Below are 18,470 nucleotides of genomic sequence, written 5' to 3' on the forward strand. Positions count from 1 at the left end.
AAAAAAAAAAAAATTAAAAAAAAAAAATATGGAATCAAGTCTTCAGTAATGGTATCAAAAGTATCAGTTTAGGTTTCAAAATAATCTCTTCCTCCTTCCCAGCTGTAAACCCTGACTGAGGTTAAGCAGCAAACTACTTTTGCACAATTCGGATTACCCTGAAGGGTTCAGTGATCATCTGAGGCTGTTCCACCTATTTCTGGCCAAGAGCACAAACAGAAAACCATGTGCAGAAAACTCTGAACATGCTCTGTATATGTGACATTCTCCACACCCTGTTGTTTGGCAAGACTTTCCTCAAATTGCAGAGTGGGCACAGCGAGCCAAATTCAGGGATGAGTTGAAATGACTCAAAGGCTCTGATAAAATCTCCATTCAAGCTGAGGGAAAGGTTTCCTCTTCTCTTACATTTTGAAACATACAAAGAAACAGAAGAAAGATGAAAACTGCATCTTGGCAGGGGGGAGGATTTTCAGCAGAGGAAGCGAACTTCACAGGCTTCCTTGGGGCAACACCAGCAGAAACACTTCAGATAATAATTATAAAATATTAAGTTTTCCCACTAGCCACATAGTTCAGGATTTGTCAGACAGTGACAGGAGACAACAGCCTGCACATTAGAGAGGTGAGCAGTTAAGCTCCCATAAAGGTCAGAAATCCTGGTGAGATTTCACGCTTGTCTACACGTCCCAGCTCTCCACCCATCCGGGCCATCCATCCATTCACCTACTAATGGAGTAAAGGACTTTCTTCTGGAAGATACATAATTCTTCATAGATGTATATACATAACACAGCACAGAGATTGGAGAACGTAAGTCCAGGACATTTATTTTTACCTCTAGCTACTAATGATTAAAGATAGTTGGAATAAATCAGTAATGATACCTATTCATATTAATGAGACATTAATAGCTAAGGACCAGCTCACAAACATTTAGTGTTTATAGACTGGCTGCCACTATCAGAACTTCTGATCAATGCAGCAGCCCCAGACTGCGCAAGACAACACATTTAGCAGACTTAATGCTCAGTTACACGTGTAACATCCAGGTTGTGGTATCTCTTCAAGTAACTCTTTAGAGGCTCAAAATGACTACAGCATAAATACCAAGTGCCAGTCAGTCACAGAAGGAATAAACTAAGTGTATTCTCCTTATAATATTCACAAACACTCTTCCTCTAGATAATTCAGCCAAAATAATTTTTAGAATGGAAAGATGTAAAAACTCTTAAAAATAATCACAGAGATGAGAAAATCTTACAGAGAAAGGTAGAATCTAGGCCTCGACCATAGATGCATTATAAGTGAGAGATGACAAGTTCTCAAAATGCTTAAAAAATGCTCTGAAAGAGTACTTCCCAAAGAAGACCCTCAATATGTAAAATTTGGAAGAGATATAAATACAAACAGGAAGCCCCAGACTTCCTCGTGGCCCGATGTAATTAGGAAAAGAAAGTTCTCAAATCTTCACATCTGCAGTGCTCCACAATAAACCCAAAGCATTGTGATCAGTATTGTCACCTACCAGCTACAACCTTTTAATGAGAACTCAAAGCAAAAGGGTTATGAATTACCCCCACAACAGAATTTCTCCTCTTTACCCTGAGTAATACGTAAGTGCTTGTCTCTCTCAATGCTTGTTTTCTCTCTGAAGGAGAAATACATGAAAGTCTTCTGAGAAAAGCTTAACTTTATGTAATGATGATCTTAATTTTGATAGATTTTGAAAATTCTTAAGAAAGCTACTTGGTTCAGAGGTTACATCCTCATTTAGGAGGGAAACAATCTCTTGAATTTATTTTTCTGCTATAGGAAACTCCAAGACTACTACTTGTTCCTCAGCCAAACCTAATCCTACTAGGAATATAATTTGGCATAATAACATGTATATATAAGATTGATGCCTCCAGGATGAGTTGTAAGTTGTCCTGCCCTGTCATTTATTTGAGGCATCAGCCTACAATTTCATTCCCTGTGGACAAACCGAACTAGCAGACAGCCACTTGCCCTGGCACGGACAAACACTGTCCATCTTGACTTTATTTCAGATTCAAAAGTCCTGTTTAACTGTCTGCTCGATTTATATTTAGCTTCTAACTTATTTCTAGAACTTTCTTGGACTTTGCTTGTAGCCTTTCTTTTCCATGTCTCTATTTTAGATACTATATATTATAAATCTGTGAATATGCATCTGAAACGATTTTCCTAAACCATCTCTCCATTTATATTTTTTCTCTATCATATATATGGAAAACAGTAACAGCCAGAGAAGGAATACTCTCTTACTGTGCATGCTTTTGTGTTTCAGTATGTGCATTTGCAAACACACTGAATAGGTATTTACCTTCTGTTGGAAAGCAGACATAGGACAATGACAATGGAGAAGAATGAATTCTTATCTTAAAGAAATTTCATCTCTCTCATGAGACAGTTTTATACCTTGCAAAAAACATAAGAAGTATGATTTATTTATTCTATCATTCACAACAGTATCCATGGGAAGTCAACTCAGGAAAAGGCATTATTCATGGATAGCTAAAAAAAAAAAAAATAATTGGCTTTTTGCTAGCTGGAGCCCTTCCTCTGTGAAAGAATGGCTGACTGCAGAATTGGGGGTTACATGAAAATTTATCAACATTAGGACAGAGAATTGAGATTTGCAACTCTCTGTAAGGGAAGGGGAAGAACCCTATAGAGTTTACAAGGGTTTGGATTAGCCTTTAAGTGATCTCAGATGCTGCAATTTATATCTCTGTGACTCTACCTTAATCTGAGAGTTGTATCAATGCAGTCCCAGTTGGATACCTCTAGACTCCCCTGTGATTTTGGCCCAGTGACTCCAGTAGACTCCAGGATAACCCTGAGCAAGTTAAGTCTGCAAACACTATAATACTGTTGCAGACCAGACTCCTTAAGTATTCTTTGAAAAATTATCATGAATGAGTGGAATCAAATCAGCATGTTTCCTGTAGCTAGGAAAACACAATTTTATTTTGGTTTGGAGAGAAAAGAATAGTGAATGCAGTGGAAGATTCCATTTTTGTCACCTTTCAATTACTCATGAATACAACCCACCCCAAAATTAATACTTCCAGCTATAATAATCATAATCGCATCCATCTCAGTAAGGCTGAGATGAGTTATAAAGCATAGTTGGAGAAGGCAAAGGCAGCATCCCTCCTCCTACCTTTAGTCCAATAGCTCTGTGTGCTTAACAATGAGCATTGCAGGATTAGCTTGTTTATTCTTTTTATATTCTTTTTCTTTTTTTTTTTTTTTCCTTAAATGAGCTGAAATTCCATCAGCTGCTTTACACAGGACAGTCCAAACTGTCAGGTTAGAAAGTATTCTGGTCTGTGAATATCTAAGTGCGTAAGGGCTTAAACTGTGGTTTCTGGGCTTCTTACTGACTGACTATTCAACATCTGGCATCCTCTAAGCTCCTGTGCCAGCAACCAGGACAGAAAGCAGCCCTGCTCCAACGACAGGGGTGCAGGAGACCTATCCCAAAGTACTGAACAGGCAAGGCAGCGGCATAGCTCTATTTAATATCGACGCAGGGTGGACAAGCATCAACAGGAAAGACTGCACACATCTTCTCAATGACCATTCAAAATAGCAGGCAGACCCCTAGGCATCACTCCTGGGAAGAGAGCGAGATGGATTCAAGCTCCCTCAAGGCAAAAGTGGGAACTGAAGGAGGTTGTTTCATCCTGGAGGTACACCCCAAGATAGGGACCTCCTGAATAACAGGATGACACTTTTGTCTTCAACAGTGGTGTCATATGAACTGAGGCTTCTGTTTCCATGGCTTTTCTCACAAGTACTGCGTGTACTGTCATTTCAAGGAAACAAAATGCTCTGACACAGCTCTTCTGAGAGCTGGGCTTGCTTGCTGGTGAGGAAAATCCTAAATCCAATTGTATCCAAACACTTTTCTTTTTTTTTTTTCCCCTCTGAATTTTCATTTCTGCTATTGAAACAAACAAACAAAAGAAAAGAATCAATTATTTGCACAGCCCAAGATAAGAAATGTAAACAACTTTTCTCTTCTCATTGGAGGAGGCCAGACAGGCCAACTTCGCACATACGCCGACACTGGAACGGCTGAGAGCTTCAATCCAATCCTTCCATCAAGGGCTTGCAATAAATGCTCCAAAGATTTATTTTTATTCCCTTTTGTGTTTATTAAACTTTGGAGGGTTTCTTTTCCCTTTTTCTTTTCTTTCTGGTGCTCTGCCCACTCCTTATTACAGCAGCTACAAAACATGGAGTGCCCTTTTTATCTTGCCCTCTTTTTTTCCCTCCTCTTCTTTCTGACTGCAAAACATGAATGACCATGTAGTAGGCTTTGAAGCAGCACATGCAAATATTTATAAGAGTTGCTTGAGTGTTATTAAATGCAGTTGTTATGCTTTCCACACTCTGGCAGGCCTCCCTAAACCCTCCAACTATTAGGACCAGTTAGGCTGTTCAGATTTCAGCTTACTGATAGCAAATTTTTTTTTCTTTTCTTTTCTTTCTTTATTTATTTTTTCAACAAGTAGCAGCCACTCTGCCTAACATGAGCTCTTTCTTTCCCCTTTGTGAATTTTGTTCTCTGACCAGTGCACGGGTGCCTATCACAACTGGGGCTGGACTGCCTTCAGGGATAGTCCAACACAGTAAGTGAAGCAGCATGCTCAGAGCTGCTTGAAGGGAAGGGCAACTTGCAGCAAGGCTTTGAAGCCACATGGCACAAAAGCAGCATGTGAGACGCTGCACAGTCCCCATGGCTAACTCCTTATTTACTTCTATATTCCAAGTTTTGCCCCTCAAAGCTGCCTTTACCTTCAACAAGCAGTATTTGTATCTGTCAGCAACTGTTTTCAAGGCCAGGAGGGATACTGTGCTGGAATTAAACTGCTGGCAACACAGTGAATAAAGCTTTTGCCTGCATGGCTCTGGAGCAGCTTTTCTGTCAGAGCAGGGTATGCATGCATCCACAGTGCGATGCAAGGCATGACATACACATTCTGTTATTGCACCTGTTCCGCGTGAAGATCCCATACTAACAGCTGGTAGCTAGGCATCTTCCACTGAATGATGCCTAGATATGTAATTTATCCAAGGCAGTGGATGATTCAGGATTTCACATTACCCAACATGTTCACTCTCGGTGCACTTGGAGAGCCAACACTTAGCAAGAGAGATGGACAGGTATAGGTAAAGGATGACAGAGATAATTTCATCAGGAAGACAGACAGAATGAGAACAGCTTGGGGATCCAATTGCTGAATGGTCATTTTAAAGGTCAGAACAACAAAAGCCTGAAATCTGAAACCACTTCCCTCTTTTACCACCAATACTGACTGCTGGACCTGTCATCCCAGTCAAATGGGGGAGCCTCAGTGTGTCTTCACTAAGACAATGGACTTTAGAGTCCTGAGGTAATTCCCCTTGGAGGAAAAACAAACAAACAAACAAGAAACAACCTTACTCCCACAGGGACTCCTGCTGTAGCTATTTAAACAGGACTTTCTTTCAGCAGTTACGCTAACAGACGCCAACACTGAAGATGTTTTCTTATTTTAGTAACTTCCTACGATATAGATCAGCTATATATCTTACTATGTATTGGCTAATTTTTTCTTTCTTTGTAATGAAGACTCATTGAGCTCCTGACATTCAGCAGGGAATACATACACGTAATTATTATGCCATAAACTGGCTATGAGGGCTCAATAAATGTCACTAGCAGACTCCAAGGTGCTCACAGCAAAGATGCCTGGCAGCGCTTACATAGCACAAATGCACTTTTTATTTTTTTCCACCTATGCAGTCTCTGTCAAACTTCACACCTCCACAAAGTACACACCACTGAACATCTGTATGGACACAGGTTTGGAACAAAGTAATTACCAGACTTTGTGACATACATCCCACTGTTGCACCACTAGCTACTCTTTTAAAACACACTAAGATTTACTCCATCAGCCAAAACGCAAAGGGGAGTTAAATCTAATACCAAAGAGAAAAATTGCAGGTGCATTGCACTTCATCTGAAAAGATGACCAGAAGCCTCACAGAGAGTCTATGCAATCATTCTCTTGTCGATGATGGAGGTGTTGCTGGCTACAAGGGGACAGTGAGTTAATGTGCCACGTGCTAGCACAGAAAGACCCAGCTTCTCTTCCCAGGCTCTGCTATGAATGCTAACATGCAGCAAGCAGAAATGGATTAACCCCTTTTGTACTTTAAGCCAGACTTTAAATACTAGACCAGATTTTCAGGTGTTCAGCAACCAACACTTTGAGGCATCTTTTTTTTTTTTTTTCCTTTTTTTTCCCCCCAAATGTACCTAGAATGAGATGTTGCAATTGAATGTTTCCGGACTGATTTTCAGATATCCAAACTGTTCCTACAAACTTTTGAAAATTAGCTTTGGGTTTTGACATAGAAATGAAGCTGGATCCGTTTTGGCCTGCCAACTCCAGCTGTGGGTGCTGAGACATACAGAGAACATTGACCTTAAATCTTGCCTGTTCCTTGGCTCTCTTCGCCTAAAAACATACAGCAAAAGGTCTCTGCCAGTCTCTGTGAGCTGGAGTATAGCCACATATATAGAAAATAATAATAATTTAAAAAATCAGAAACATAACTGCAGGACTGGAGGGCAGGGCACTGGGCTACCAAGAAAAAGCAAATTAATGAAAAAGCTGAAAAGTCAGAAAAATCTCCTGTGAATCTTTTAATACTGAGTATCATCACCTGCTTTCACCTAACTGTTTCACGCTGGGTGTCAATGTGATTGTATCCTGTGTTTTTGCCTTACCCTGCAACTGACTGGACCATTAATAAACAAATACCCCACTGAAACAATGCATTGTCTGAGCAGAGGCAGCAAGAAAAAGTGATGCTCATAGAATAATCCTTTTCAGAGTCAGACTGCACCGTGCCTCCCCTGCCCTCCACAGTTGCTCTTTTGCACAAAAAAGATTAGAAAATCTGAATGGGTTTCAGGATTGGAAGAAAACTACTTAAGAAACATATATGACAGTGCAGAGTTCTTCCATACACCCTATGCCATTTATTTCAGAGGAAGTCTTGTACAAAGCATTTGACACTGTCCTGACACCTTTGTCTCTAAATTGGAGACACGGATTTGACAGATGGACCACTTGGGTGGGTAGGAATTGGCTGGATGAGTTGTGGTCAATGGCTCGATGTCCAGGTGGAGACCAGCAATGAGTGGTCCTCAGGGGCTGGTATTGGGACTGGTACTATTTAACACCTTTGTCTGTGACATGCACAGTGGGATTGAGTGCACCCTCAGAATGTTTACTGATGACACCATGATGTGTGGTACAGTCAACACACTGCAGGGAAGGGATGCCATCCAGAGGGACCTGGACAGGCTTGAGAGGTGGGCCCATGGCCAACCATATCGTGGGCTGCATTAAAAGAAGCATGGCCAGTAGGCCGAGGGAAGTGATCGTCCTCCTCTGCTGTTGTGAGACCCAACCTGGAGCTCTGTGTTCAGCTCTGGGGCCCCCAGCACAAGAAGGACATGGACCTATTAGAATGAGTGAGGATGGCCACAAATATCATCAAAGAGCTGGAGCACCTCTCCTGTGAAGACAGGCTGAGAGAGTTGGAGCTGTTCAGCCTGGAGAAGAGAAGGCTCCAGGGAGACCTTACAGTGGCCTTCCAGTACCTAAAGTGGGCCTGCAGGACAGCTGGGGAGGGACTCTTTGTCAGGGAGTGTAGAGACAGGACAAGGGGTAATGGTTTTAAACTAAAGAAGGGTAGTTTTAGATCAGATATGGGGAAGAAATTCTTTATTATGGGGTGGTGTGTCACTGGACCAGGTTGCCCAGAGAAGTTGTGTATGCCCCAGCCCTGGAAGTGTTCAAGACCATGGTGGATGGGGCTTTGAACAACCTGATCTAGAGAGAGGTGTCCGTGCCTATGGCAGGGGACATGGAACTATGTGATCTTTAAGGTCCCTTCCAACCCAAACCATTCTGTGATTCTATGAAGTCAGGTATCTATGCAGGCTGTCCTGAGGAAAAAGGAAATATCTATGCAATGCTATAAGAAGATATCTGGAAGGCATACCGGTAGCATACAGATAGCATGCATGCGGTTTATATCTTCAAATGTGTGTTAGGGTAAGTCATCACAGGGATTTCAAAAACTTTTGTTATTGTTCCTTTACAGCCACAAGGCAGTCGTGAGGTAATTACAAGTCACAGTCACGATCCTTTACAAACTTTCCTATCCCAAGACTGTGTTCTGGCGAATAATGCTGAATTCCTCTAAGAAATGGCTCTTTTCTTCTGCAGCTTTTAAGAAAGCAAGAACTGCCTCAAAGACCATTTCTGCTATAAAACTAAATTCTTAAGTATTAACTTTTAGCACAGTTAGACCAAGTTCTAAGCCTTAAATCAAATGCCTGGACCAAAACCTCTGAAGCTGGAAATGGATCAAAAGCCAGTTCACGTTGCTGAAATCCATAGCTAAAATGAAAGGGGAAACTGTCCAGTCCCTTTTAGGAAAAAAAAAAAAAAAAAAGCCAACTCCCCTGAAAAGCTAGACGTGGTGTGAATGATGCTCTTACAGGAGATGAGTGTAGAGAATGTCCCAGACTGTGCTGTGCTCTGCCCCTCTCAGCTGCACCTCTGAGGATGAAGCAGCACACATAGCACAGACCTGCACCCATTCTTCTTACCCCTGGAAAAACAACAACAACAACAAAACCCCAGCTATTTGCTTATTTGCAAAAGCTGAAGAAACAGGAAATGTGGGTGGGCTAGCTTCACACAGACCACCTGCAAGTCCCCCTCAGATGTATGCTGCTCTGAGCATGCTTCTGCCATTAAGACTGAATCTTCTTGAAAATGAATCTTCTGAAGGAAAATTCCGTAACACGAACTCACCCGACTCTCCTCTCTGCTTGACTTTAAATCTTTCCAGGCTGTTGGCTTGTTTTCCCTCTTCCATGCTGAATTGAAGGGACTGGGTATTGCAAACAACACTTACGCATCACAAGAGAGTTATTTTCAGGTCTTAATTTTGAGCCATTGAGCAGTGTTTAATTGGGGTAACCTAATTACTTGGGAGTATTCTGGAGAGTGGTAAATGCCAATTTTTCCATTTTGGCCCACCTTTCAGCATATACAAATCTCCACACATTTTAGAAAGCCTGAAAGGTCTGACCCCAATTCTCTCCTGCATGAAGTCCTATTTACACATCTCCTCGCATGCAGAGGAGCCAAAAGGGAATGCAAATACTAACCATACCACTATCTGTGTTGCTCAACAAACAAATCTTAATCTTGTGGCAGATTAAAATGTATGGGGGAAAGAAACAGTAGAACGGTTCTCTTTCTTGAACATAACCCCCACTATAATCTCACTGCTGCTTATGCAACACTACAGCGTTAATAGCATCAGGAAAAACACATCCTCAGATGTGCCTCCTTTGCTCCTGGGTCTCACGCTATGATGGCAAGCCCACGACCATGCATTCCCAGTGGGAACTGACAGATCCTTTTCTGCTGGGAAGACACACAAGTAGGAAAGTTGCAGCATCCATCAACTGGCATTAGTGCAAGATACAAAAGTACCAAAGCCCCTCTGAAATCTGAGTAACATTTTGGTCCTGCTGAAGTCGCTGACAAACCACTTTTAAAAGAGTCAGGAATTTATCTCCACACTTGTAAGCACAGAGAGGATTTTCAGCACAAGAAAACCATCTCCAGCTTCTCTGCCTCCTGTTCTCTGTGAAATTAGGTTGCCAACAAAAGTTTCTTCAGCTTTCAGCAGTTATTTTGTGAACGTTCAAGGAAGAACTCCTTTCAAATCCCCATCAGGATCCTTTGAATGAGATCCCAGGTTATCATGTATCACCACTGAAATCAAATATGTAAATAGATGTGTGTTGTGCTTGGAAAATTCTCAGGTATGTACTTTGCTATTCTGCTTACACTGGAATGTAAGAAAAATACTCCTAGTGTCTTTCATCTCTCTCCACAAAGGGCTGCTCCTCTTTCAGCTAGGAATCATAAGCAAGAATTGCAAGTACAGTCTCTTATCTCCTCTGGAGAAAAAAAAAAAAAAACAACAAACTTGTCAGGGAATACAAACCAACCTTCCTCAATGGCAAAATAAGATCAAACTTGCATTTGCATGCATTGTTTAGCTGCTTATGACTGCGACAACTACAGTGACTTAAAACAGGTCAGATTAACCTTCTGCCATTCACAAGACTGATCAACAGCTTTCCTCATTGGAATGACCTTAATTTTCCTCTCTCGCATCCCAACCTTCTTCTGGTTGCACACTACTGAACTGGTAACTTCAGAAGTAATCTGTAACCAGAGACCTCTCCTTGAGTAGGCTGAAGGGCCAGATATGATCGCAAGCCCAACTGCATTACTTGTATATCATACTGCTTTATACAACCACCTGCAGTGGCTAAAAACCCCTAAGCAGTCTTCGAGCCTCCTAAACCAAGTAACCTTAAGTCATTTTTATCTACAAGAATATTTTCCTTTCTCCTCTCAACAGCAGATTAGGTATAAGGTTAGATGTATGGGTGGGTGTTTGAGAAAGGGGCTATATATGTTTTTTTGTTTTCTCTCTAAATCCTTCCTCTCCTTGGCACCTTCCTCATGAATTTCACTTACACTGACAGCCCAGCCAGCAGGATTAAAACTGGCTTCACAGTGTTATCTCAGTGCCAACTTACTAATGAACTATGCTTAAAAAAAATACATTGTGCAGACATACTTTCATTGAATCTGTCAGAATCCATCAAAAACTGTGAACATAAGCCAGGTGAGGAAAGTAGGGCTCCTTGAGCTATGCCTCGGGCAGAGAAGGCAGAGGATGGTGCACCTCGCAGGTGGGACCTGGGGAGCCCACCCCAGTGGACAGCTCCACTGCAAGGGATGGAGATTGAACCTGACCTTCAGACAGAAGCACAGGCATAAACTTTCAGTGCAAGAAATCAGGTTAGAATGTTTCCAAGGCTAACACCTCCAAGCAAAGGGACTCAATGCTTCTTTTACTGTGAGACGTGGTTAGCCAGCATATGTCTCTGTCTGTAAAATTAGACCATTCACCAAATGTCAGTTAGGTGCAGCTTGCAACTCCTATGGCAGACACGCTCACCACAGGCTCCGACTTGTGCCTTTAGTGCTGGATGACTTGTGCTGTGCTTTAAGTCTGTGAATACACATCTGCATTTTAGTTTTCTACGTGGAAGGGCTCCTAATCACAAGTATTATTATGAAATCCAAGAGGATGGCTGGAAATCCCTTGGATATATCCTCAGGATTATACACTGCTATGGCAAAGCAATGCTATACAAGTCTTCTTTACAAAAAATGTACCACTGCAGAACAAAGCTGTGCTGGAAAGAAAACAAAACAAAACAAAACAAAAACTGGAAAACATTTTGAATTATTTAAAGAACTACTAAGAGAACTTTCCCCAAATCCAATTTTCTCCAACAGTGTCACAACAACCACAAAGCCGTCATACATGACAAACTCAGTGGTGTTGAAATCAAGGAAATGGCAGTGAAGAGATTCTCGGGCTATTTCACAATTCAACTTAAGCCATTCATACTGATGCGTTTATGTGTCTCTCTACCTTAGCACAAAATAATCTAAATATCATTTCTCTTGTTTTCTAGGGAAATGTTTTATTTCACCTCTATTCATCTAGGGGGTGGTTCAACCAACTGGAAATGAATGTATGTGAGATAAGCCATAAAATCAGTCTGGATATTTAGTAGGAGAGCAGGGGAAGAAGCCTATCTACTCTGCTGGAGAAAAAGAGCACGAGCATTTGCTTTACTTTAACACAGTCCTGCTGAAGTAATCTTATGAGCTCTCCTAAGGAGCCATTGGCTTTAAAGCTGTCCTGCCTCAGAGTCTCTAGCAGAAAGGGAGAATGGTATGTATCCAGCATTCATGAAACTTCTCAGAGTGAGACCTCACAGGACCAAATCCTTGATGCATCTCACATGTGCAATGCGATTTTCATTACCGCTTTCCCAACCCACACAAACTCTGGATTTAGGGGAGACCTCTGTACAGGAATGACAGTGGATGTTACTTTTCATGCTTGTGCTATCAGTGGCCTTCCAGTTCAAACTTGCAGTGAGAGAGACAAAGATGAGTGCCAACTTTCTGCAAGCAAGCAGAGATTTACCTGTGAGGCTGAGCTTGTCCCGTTCACCTCAAGCTGGCTAATGGACAGCCACCTGCTACCAATGCTCTCCAGATCTCCCCAGCCTGGATTAAACTTCAACCCAGACAGAGCCATCTAGTCTTCCATTTTTTTTTTTTTTTAAAAGAGAAAATCAGTTTTAACTGATGGAAGTTGGTTAACAAAGATCCTTTGTGCAATGATCAAATTAAATACAGTATTCTACAGAACACAGCAGGGGCAGTGATTTTTGCTCCATCATGGATGACTTTACTGATGAAGAGAATACCATAAACAATGTCCTACGCTAACACAGAACCTGGAAGTGGTGGCATCCTACTGTCATACGTCTGGAGCGCAAAGTACTGCATGTTATTTACAGCTGCAGACCACTACATAAGACAATGTGCTTTTGAACTGCTGTCTCCTGAACTATCCTCTTTCTCTATCTTATACAGCCCCCATGACCACAGTTGTTAAGTTCACATCTATTATTCATCACAGTTCGTGGTAACTCTTTTACTTTCGCTGCCTCATCTCACTTGGAGCACTCCCATTATTTCATTCCTTCAAACCACTGTGCCTTTTCCCCTCTTCAAACTTTCCTTTCTCTTTAAGCTTATGATTATTCTTTCATTAGAGCATTTTGTGGTGCACTCTAAGGACAGCGAGATGAAATTTAAAAACACAAAATGAAACAACCAAAAACAGCGCAATTACACTCTCATGTTCTGCACAATACAATAATGTACAATTTGTAAGAAACTGAGCCAATATGCAGATTGACAATGAAGTTCACCATCAAGTTTCACTCTCTTCTGGAAGGGAAGGAGAGTAAAATTGAATATAGAATCACAAAATACATGAAATGAAATAAGCTTTTGCAAATGAAAGTTGCCTGTGAAAATAGTTTCCAGGTCTATGGTTTTAATTACTACATAAATGAATGGAAAAAACGGATTAAGGAATTTGCACAATTGTAACACATCATATTTGGAATTGCAGCATTTTTTTCAGCTACAATAGCATGGAGGCATAATCAAATAAAGTCCAACTGAACTGGATCCAGCTTCTCCCTCATGTTTCGGTTTTGTAGACAAGAATCTGAAATCATACTCCAGAGCATTCAGATGGGACTGCAACATGAAGTATCTGGCTGACTTTGCAAATCTTTCTCATTTCTTCTGAGGCTTTGGACTTTATGATTTGATTAAAACTGCTTATGAGTTCCAGTCATTCATCTCTGCTCATTTACCAGCTCTGTTTGTAAACAAGATTTCAAACACTGATTGAGCCACAAACCATGGTCTCCTCTACAGAAGAAGCCCAGTGACTAGACAAAACCATCTGGTTACAAAAGCAAAGCATGCACAGGAGCACAAGTGTTAAAACCACTCTTGTGCTCTTGTAAGAACTGGTTCATGTTTGGAAACACAATAACCCCTACAAATTCTAGAGCTTTTCATCCACAGCTAGAGTAGGTCTTTCATTTTTTTTCCCTTTCTTCTTTTGCTTTTCTTTTACTGCCATCCACACTGATTTTAGTCTGAATAAACTGCCCATGAGCAACTGCTCTTTACACTGCCTTCATGCAAGTCAGTTACCCAAGAAGAATGTAGCATGCTGTACCAGCTCATTCAGGTTTTTCTTCTTCAAGCCTAAAATCTCCCTAACTCCCCTCTCCTCCACAGGCCTGCTCTTCATCTCCAGACAGACTGAAATCTGGTAAATATTACACTTACAAGGTAACAGGTCTGGAATGCAAAGCATCTGAAGCTCAGCAGAGTCTCTTCTTGGCACCTCAATATACGTACTTTGTTGCCAACTGCCAAACAGTGTTCAACTGGCTTTATTCAATTCAAATGAAGATATTAAATCCCAGGACTGTAGAAATATGTTTACCAATCAAGACCACAGTTAAAAGAAACGCCTTCGTAAGGGAGGAGACAAATGCTACTTGCCTTTTTAGCATCCCTCAAAAGTACAGTGTCTTGAATAAACCTTTCAATCTGGAATATATGTTTACATTTTTGGTATCATCTTTCATAAATATAGGACAAGAAAAGGGAGATAAGGGGTGGTTTGGTGTGCTTTTTCCTCTCATAGAAGATCCCCCCTCGACAATATCTTCTGTACAACAGCAATGACCAACACATTCCAATCTCTGACATTTTATGGCAAGCTTTACAGAATGGTACTGTGAGCCAGCTGAAGGCCTTTCCTGGAGGGAGGGTCTGGCATATATCTGCCCTGCTTATACAGAACTAGTCCTAGTGTTCAATGAATTAGAGAAGCCAGACTGAAAGCATCTGTCTTTCACACTAAAGACAGAAGGTGCATTTACCTGGCCTCATCCTCGTGCACAAAAGATAGTGCTGATGCTAAGGAATAATAACAGACTTATAATGAAACAATTAAGTTCAAATTCTCTTTACAACCAAGCATTATTGAATACCATTACATAACACAGCTTGGGAAGGAAAACTTGAACTGTTTCTCACCTGCCAATTTAGGGCTAAATACAGGCTCAGTCTTGAAAAGTGCTAACTTCAAAGGTCTTCATTCAGAACTGCAAGACCCTCTGAAACTGGAAGAGTGCTTCTAAATTTAATATTTATTCCTATTAGCTTAATTACATTGATTAGATTCTTAACTTCCAGCATGAGTTACGAAGCGACTCTTCCCTCCCATGTGAATGAATGGCTGGCCTTGCCTACATATCAGTACTTACCCTGAACTATAGCTGGCTACATTGTAAAGACTTCTTTAAGCAAGATGTGCCAACTTGCTCAAGAAGCATTTATAGATCAGGATGGAAAAATTATAATATAGTGTGTAGAATTCAAAATGCAAGTAAGAAACAAACCCATCTTTCTCCTTCTTCCAAAACTATCAGTGGTCTCAGGAATTTTTGTCACTGTAACTAAAGGTAAATAGATTGTCTTCATATTGCAGATTATAGAATTGCCTACCTAAATGGTTTACCTGTCTGAAATGAAAACATTGCTCAATTAGAAGTGACTGTGAAAGGAGCAAAGACCCTGCTAAGACATTTACATAATAAGCCCAAACTAGAGGTGTCCAATATCTCGTCTGTGAAAAGGTGCTAATAATAAATGTCATCTTACCCCATGATAAAACTTTACCTCAGACATAACCTCACTAATCTACATTTAATCTACAAAGTGCTCATATATCTCAAGGCACTCTAAGGACTCTGAAAGGTTATACCGTTCTAACCTAATCCTCAGAAGCATGAAAGTTTACTCTCGTACTTTCACATGTGAGAAGTGCATTTCTTTACTGAAGCTAAGGAAAGAAGACTACTTCATAAGAACATGACTGTGAGACAGCTTGCCATGATACTAAAAACAAAACAAAACAAACAAAAAGCAACACCCACACACAAAACAATCAAACAAACAAAAAGACAACCAACTGACTGAAACACCCAAAGCCCATACCATGTCCTTTCAGCCTGCACAACAGGAGACAGCCAGCCCTTCCACCAAGGCATTGCCATGGTGTCTGCACTCTTGCAGGCATGCAAGGATGTAAGTCCTCTTCCACACAAGCCTCAGCGAAACCACTGTCATTTTGATGGCAGTGGAAAAAGCCAACCAAATGCCATTGAGCTGGTACTAAGTATCTCAGCTCAGTATTAGACGTATCAGAAACACAGAATATCTCTAACCAATGGCTCCATTTCAGCCCCTCCATGTTGACAGCAGACCTGGAACTGAGCAGCTCCTGAACTCAGTGCAGATTTTACCTCTCAGAATACCAAGTGGAAACAAGCAAAATCCAAAAAATCCTTTTTGAATCCAAAAAGACACCAATACTCAGCACAGATGTTTATGCAAGAACATCTGACTAATGGTAAGTAAGATCTTACCATTGCTTCTCAGACCATGTTGGTTCATTTGAACATTTTTTAAATATTTTTTTTATTTTTAACTCAGTGCTAGAAATGTTCTAAATACTGATGACTAGAAATGATTTACTCCAACAGACTACTTTTTACTCAAAACCACCCTCTTCCTGTCTGGTCTAAACTGTGGTCTCCAAGCTTTACTGGACCAAGCACACTGAGAGTTAGTTAATAACTCTGTTGTGAATAAGTGATACCCTCTCCAGCACACTTCAGAATGGTGATAAGTTAAAAAAAAAAGGCATTACAAAAACCCTACTGTTAAGAGTTTGAACTGATATTTGCTATTGCTTTTACAAAAACTTTGCTATTTCTGAAATATATATATATATATATATATATATATAAAATCATTTTTCTGAAAATTTTCAGGCTAACGTAGTACGATGTCCTAGACAGCTTTATAAGTCTTAAAACCATCCTGTTTCAAATATTGGTTAATGCAAATCTGGAAAGTTGCCTTGTCTAGAGTAAAATCACATACAGATTGAAAAAAGATTAAGTTTTCTTGTTACAATATGTGCCGTTTTTATATTTTAACCTTCTAGTGTTGGGAATAGAATAAGAGAGTTGTGGAAAAAGAAGGAGAACACAGAAGGGTACAGATTACTGCAACAGCTACTGCTGCAGGAATGTACAAGGTAGCAGAGGGAAGTACAGACACATTACCATCACTTTATAGTATGTTCCCTCCTTGTGACAGGTTGACAATTGAGAGATAAATGGCACAGGCTCCTACCACAATGGACACTCAGTTTTTGTCTGTACTACTCATAGCTGAGTGTTCATGTTTACAAGGCTAGTCTAATTTTCTGGCACCTAAATGGAAAAGCTGGATGGATCTAATTGGATTTTCCAAAGCGTAAGACAAATGTCTTTCACCAAGATGGATGCTAAGATTATCAGTTACTCAGAGTGTGGCTACCTGTTTCAGATTCATCTACAGAGAACTGGCTTCTAAGTACACATCACCAAGACTGAGCTTCTGATCCCTTATCATTGTTGAGTTGGTAGCTATCATTAAATGCCAACCAAACCTTCCTCACACCAAAGCAGACATCACTACAACAAAACTGCGGCACGAGGCAACTCCACATCAGAGATACCTGAGTGACAGGGGTACAAACAGAGCCCCCCAAACAGGCTCACAGAATTGCCACGAGAATGGAATTGGGCCCAAGCCTAACAACTGATGACTTTTTGCCTGCATTTCTTAATGGTGATTTTTGCTCAATTAATTTCAACCCTTTACTTCTAACTGAAATTTCACTTGTTCTGTTTTACTTTCTCAGTCTTCCCTTGAACAATAATTACCCCCCACCCAAAAAAAAAAAAAAAAAAAAAAAAAGCCTTTCTATTTCCAAGCAACTTACTTTCTGCTTTCCTGGGCATGCGTAAATGTTTGAGACAAAAATTCACTAGTGAAAGAGACATACATGCAAGCAAACACACACATACACACACATATATGCACGTGAAGAAACCAAAAATATAAAAGAATATATATTTCAGACTAACAAGATTATATCCAACTAAATATTAGAAAAAGATGTTCTGACCATTTATGGTTCAGAAGGATCCAAAACTAACGCAGACTCCAGACAGAGATCACATTCAGTGAAAGAACTCCACAAATTGCATCATATAACACCATGACTGCGATAAATAATATGGATAGCAATTACAGAATCAATGTCTGCATTTCTTAAAGATCAAAAAAGACTAGGAATGCATCAACTGCTTCTCAGAATAACCTAAAGAATGATTTTCAAACACATTAGTTCAAAGAAGCATGAGAACTACAGTGGTGCTTCACAGCGAGTTGTAAATTTTCTGCTCTATATGCATTATTAGTCATACTTCCAGCTGGTAGGGCTGTGCAGGTATTCAGCTGACCGATGTCTACAGAATTAGGGCTCCAGAAATACTTTTTATTGCTTTAGTCACATGGTGCTGGCTCAGATTACACAGGATACTTAAGCTTCTGAAGAACCATATTCAGAAGGAACACCAATCATGCTGGAAAGTAGGTTGTGAAACGGAATTGTCCAGAGGGTTGTTGTTGAGTTTGGGTGTTTCATTTTGTTTAAAGCACTGGTTGTATACCCTGGAGGCAGAGTCCTTATAAATGCTGATACAGAAGAACATGTGACAGTGAACTATTATAAATATTTACATAAAACATGGTATGCTTCAGGTGTATTCTAGCTACACCAGGCCCAAGGGTAGCTTACTATTGAAAGGAAGCATTTCAGAGGTGGAAGTTCAGAAATCATGATGGAGGTGTCTGCATAATTTACATAAGAATTAAATCTATAATCACGAGGCAGTG

General features: G+C 40.5%; 1 protein-coding gene across 1 annotated transcript in view; it reads right to left on the minus strand.

Annotated features, from left to right (window-relative positions):
- Positions 1-18,470, minus strand: part of TGFB2 (transforming growth factor beta 2) — a 73,159-nt gene that overhangs the window by 26,835 nt on the left and 27,854 nt on the right. The window lies entirely within an intron of this gene.

The sequence above is a fragment of the Cygnus atratus genome, chromosome 3, assembly GCF_013377495.2.
Source record: "Cygnus atratus isolate AKBS03 ecotype Queensland, Australia chromosome 3, CAtr_DNAZoo_HiC_assembly, whole genome shotgun sequence".
NCBI classification, from domain to species: Eukaryota; Metazoa; Chordata; class Aves; order Anseriformes; family Anatidae; genus Cygnus; species Cygnus atratus.